This window comes from Octopus sinensis, linkage group LG15, assembly GCF_006345805.1.
Source record: "Octopus sinensis linkage group LG15, ASM634580v1, whole genome shotgun sequence".
Lineage (NCBI taxonomy): Eukaryota > Metazoa > Mollusca > Cephalopoda > Octopoda > Octopodidae > Octopus > Octopus sinensis.
The window spans coordinates 14686807-14692167 of record NC_043011.1 but is presented as its reverse complement, the minus strand read 5'-3'; the positions used below and the strand labels follow the sequence as shown (position 1 = coordinate 14692167).

The 5361-nt window shown below is 38.2% G+C and overlaps 1 pseudogene; it reads left to right on the top strand.

Moving 5' to 3' along the window:
- The first annotated feature begins 923 nt into the window (after positions 1–923).
- On the top strand, positions 924–1042 carry LOC115220084 (annotated as a pseudogene).
- Positions 1043–5361: the final 4319 nt, after the last annotated feature.

Here is a 5361-nt window from a genome sequence, read left to right as displayed (position 1 = left end):
TTTCGGGATGTAGCCTCGAGGGTTTTTTCGTATTAATCGTTTGGACTTTGTGAACACATACCAATTGCTTTCATAACATTTTAACGCTTTGAATTAAATGTGACCATTTTGCGTTGAGTCTGCAGTTTGAATCACTTTAACCAAATTTTAGCAGGCCGGATTTTTTATCATCATGATATATCGCCAGCGACTCCTTGAAACTCTCCCCTGAAATCCCCGTTGAGAAATACTGATCTAAAAGAATAATTCAACAATGCAATTATTTGATCAACAAAAATTTATGAAACGCATCTACGTACTTCCTATTGAGGAAATGGAACACATAAGCGCAAAAATACAGGGCATAAAATGCTTGATTTTAAAACCAAACTAATTGAATTTTGATTGAACTTCATCCAAGTTTAGCTTAATTCGCGCGTGCATAGAACGCACGAGCCGGGCAATACTGCTAGTATATATATATATATAATAATATATATATTATATATATATAATATATTATATATATATATATTATATATATACATATAACATATATCAATACATCTCTCTCCTCTCTCTCTCTATATATATATATATATATATATACATACATACATACATATACACGTATATATACATACATATATACATACATGTATACATATGTATACATATGTGTGTGAGTGTGTCTGGGTCTGTGTGCGTACACACAATGGGAGAAGGCAGACAACAGGGAGATCAGGTCCGTGGTCCAGGCAGCAGTCTGGAAATCAGGTGGAAGAAAACAGAAGAGCAAGAGCTGTGGAATTGTGGAGAAAGGAGCACACTAGCGCCCATCTTGTCTGGGTGCAAAAATAGCGTGTGTGTGAGAGAGAGTGTGTGTGTGTGTACGTGTGCACCTGTATCTGTGTGCGCGTGTGTGTGTGTTTGTACGCATGCAAGGCGACTGCCATATCGCGTTGAATGCACCGGTTCTCGTCCGATCACCGAAGTTAAGCAGCGTCGAGCAAGGTTAGTACTTAGATGGGTAACCACTTGGGAAATCTAGGTAGTGTAAGCATTTTAAACTTTCAAGGCGATGCTCAAGCATGGGTGCAGTCAAATGACTGAAACTAGTAGAAAAACAAAAGAATATATGTGTATATACTAGCTGTTGGACCCTGATTTGCTCGTGTTTTCTGTGTTGACGTTAAGCCCACTTCTGACCTTGTACTGAAATCTTCTACGGTCCCGTGCCAACTATTACCCATTAAGATGTTATATCCGTTTGTAGAAATTTTACACGTGAAAAATGTAAAGGGTGCAGGAAAAATAACATCTGTATGGGAATTTCCATTCACACGCGCGATTGAGCTCACAAAAGTCGATGCCAACTGAGCATTATCGAGTTTTCGAAAAAAGATTTCGGCCTTATTTGAACTTCAGGGCATGTGAATCACCTATGTGCCAAAAATCATTAAAATTGGTAGGACAGTGTGGGAGGAGTAAGAGTAACTCAAACACACACATACACACACCATTACACATTTATGCGTGTATATTATATATATATATATATATATATATATATATATATATATATATATATATATATATATATATATGTTTGTTCCTTCTCGAGCCATGCGTGGCTCATAAGGGCCGGTTTCCCGGTTTCCTTGGCGTATAGGTTCCCCACCTGGATGGGACGCCGGTCCGTCGCAAGTGAGCTGCAAGGTGCAGGAGGAAAGAGTGAGACAAAGTTGTGGCGAAAGAGTCAGCAGAAGTTTCGCCATTACCTTCTGCGGGAACCGCGTGGAGCTTAGGTGCTTCGCTCATAAACACACACATCGCCCGGTCTGAGATTCGAACCCAGGATCCCTCGACAGCGAGTCCACTGCTCTAACCACTTGGCCATGAGCCTCCACACACACACACACACACACACACACACACACACACACACACACACAGACACACACATGAAATAGACAAATAAGAGTGTGTGAAAATAAACGACTAATGAATTGCAAAGGAATCGCTAATAGCGACCATATGTGTATTCAATTATAAATCTTTGAAAGTTGCAGATAAAACGAAAAACAAAGACGATAAGGAAAATTGAGTGTGCTTCGAATACTTACAATTTTAGCTCCTTCAATTTAAACATTAGCAGCTGCGAAATAACGAAGGAGATATTTCGAAGAAAGTCTGCAATAACGAATCATTTCTGAACACTTTATTTAACTTACTGTCATTTTGAAATAAATTCAATAGTTTCTCATTAAAGCAAAACTTGCCGCAGAAACTTGAACAGAGTCTATTATGCTTATAAAGTACAACGTGACGGAGAAGCGACCACTGGGTATTAAAGCAAGAGATATTGTTCCTTTCAAAACTCATATATTGTTTGAAGAGACTTGTGTTATATCTTCTTTCAGGTTTCTTACATGTGTGAATAAGTTGAAAGGACGTGATAGTTTCCGTAGAAATCTGCGCTACAAGATTTGTATCAATGAGAAATTATTGTCTTGTTTCAAAATGACCGTGGGTTATATGAACAACTGCTGGTTTATTACTGAACTTCTTAGAAATATCTACTCCATAATTTGGTGCGTCCAAACGATTAAGTTTCAGTAGTAAAAATTGCACCAACTAATAATCATATGAAAAGATTTTCTTTCTCTCGTTCCCAATATTGAAAGATAAACAACACATAGCGGTTATAAGAAATTTCCCTTGCACTGTGACTGTGGTTTCCCATACAAAATCATTAGTTTACTCACCTATTCTTCACACACAGACACACACATATGGATATATATAATATATATATATATATATATATATATATATATATATATATATATTATATATATATATATATATATATATATATATATAATATATTGTTATTATTATTATTATTATCATTATCATTGGGGCGGCGAGCTGGCAGAAACGTTAGCACGCCGGGCGAAATGCGTAGCCGTATTTCGTCTGCCGCTACGTTCTGAGTTCAAATTCCGCCGAGGTCGACTTTGCCACTCATCCTTTCGGGGTCGATTAAATAAGTACCAGCTACGCACTGGGGTCGATATAATCGACTTAATCCGTTTGTCTATCCTTGTTTGTTCCCTCTGTGTTTAGCCCCTCGTGGGTAGTAAAGAAATAGGTATATCGCCTGTCGCTGCCCTCTGAGTTCAAATTCCGTCGAGGTCGACTTCGTCTTTCATCCTTTCGGGGACGATACATTAAGTAACAGTGAAACTCTGGGTTCTATGTAATCGACTAGTCCCCTCCTCCAAAATTTAAGGCCTTGTGCCTCCAGTAGAAAGGATTATTCGTACACAACAAATTAGACTGCTGGAGAAGAAAAAGTTCTAGCATCCGGCTACATCAAGCAACCTCAGAAGACAAGGCCACCCCCTAAGTATCCTAGCTGTCTCTAATAACACTGTTTTCTGGAGCTGTACTAAACTGTTTTATGCCTAATTCTTCTATCCATCTGTTCAAATCTTTAGGGATAGTTCCCAATGCATGTATAACTACTGGGATACATTTTACCCCCACTTTCCACAGTGTCTGTAATTCAATGCCTAGGTCCTGGTACTTTGCTATTTTTTCTATACCTCGCATATTACTTTTTTCATCATTTGGGAGTGTAACGTCAACTAACTGGCACTTTCTATGCTCTTTATCTATTACTACTAAATCAGGCCTTCTTGCTTCTATTACTATGTCAGTTTGAATGTTTAAGTCCCACAACATCTTGTATTTCTTACTTTCTAATACTTTGCTAGATTCATGCTCATACTAATTATGAGTATGTGCAAATCTTAGCTTTCTACATAACTCGCAGTGGATAACTCCTCTTAGGTTGTCATGTCTTTTCTGCAAGCTACATTCACTTACTGTATGAGTAACGCATTTCTTTTTTGATTTGCATAACTTACATTGGGAATCTACTTGGATTTTATCTATCTTGGCTTTTATCCAATTAGTCCTTACTGTTTGCTCTTGTGCTGCAACTAACAAATACTCTGTCTCCTGTTTCAGCTTTTCTTTCTGCAACCACAACCATGTTTCACTACAACTATTTACTCCAACTATCTTTGGGAATCTACCATGCAACGCTTTCTCCTGTCAGTCAGATAATTTCTGTTCATTTTCTGGCTTTTAATTTCGTTTGGGTTTTTGGTTTCCCTATGTCTTGCTGTGACTCTAGCAGCTTTTAATAAACTTTCTTCACTATTCCCTACGTAGAAGTCAATATATACTCTAGCTAACTCCACGCTGTCTTCTACTGATATTAATCCTCTTCTTCCCTCCTTTCTAGGTAAGTATAATCTTGCTACTCCTGCCTTGGGTGGAGTTTTCCATTCGTATTGACTTCCTTCCTAGTTCTTCTGTCTAGCTTTGCTAGTTCAGTTTTTGTCCAATCTACAAAATCTACTGAATATCTAAGTAATGATACTGCCCAAGTATTTATAGCCATCAGTAAATTTGGGGCCATTTAACTTTGGCTTCATTAGCTTCCTCACTTACGGTCTGTATTAAGGAATCTATCTCTTTTCATTCTTACCAAATAGGTTCAGATTATCCATGTAGAGCAAATGGTTAATTTTCCCATTACAATTTCTGAACTGACACCCTGCTTTTGCCTTCTTTAATACTAAATTGAGAGGGATCAAACATAAGACAAATATTAAAGGGGACAACGAACCCCACTGGAAAATTCCTCTTTTGATATTAACATTCCCTAAGACTGTGTCACCTGAGTAGAGATCTGCTTTCCATTTCTTCATGCTGTAGCTAAATAATTCTCTTATATTGTCTGCTATACTGAATATACTCAAACATAGGCGGCGAGCTGAGAGAAACGTTAGCACGCCGGGCGAAATGCGCGGCCGTATTTCGTCAGCCGTTACGTTCTGAGTTCAAATTCCGCCGAGGTCGACTTTGCCTTTCATCCTTTCGGGGCCGACAAATTTTAAGTACCAGTTACGCTCTGGGGTCGATGTAATCGACTTAATCCGTTGGTCTGTCCTTGTTTGTCCCTTCTGTGTTTAGCCCCTTGTGGGCAGTAAAGAAATATATACTCAAACATTCACTTATCCATGAATGTGGGATCATGTCATAGGCTTTGTTATAATCTATCCAAGCTATTGTTAGATTTTCCTTTCTAGCTTTTATTTCATTCAGAACTGCTTTGTATATGTATAAGAGATCATGCGTTCCTCTAACCTTCTTGCAACATTTCTGTTCTTCTGGCAGTAAATTCTGGTTGTCAAGTTGCTCGTAAATGCTTTCTGGAAGCATTCCTGCTATCAGCTTCCACACTTATGGTAAGCAAGTGATTGGTCTTTACTTGCTAGCTCTATTACCCTTGTTCTTATC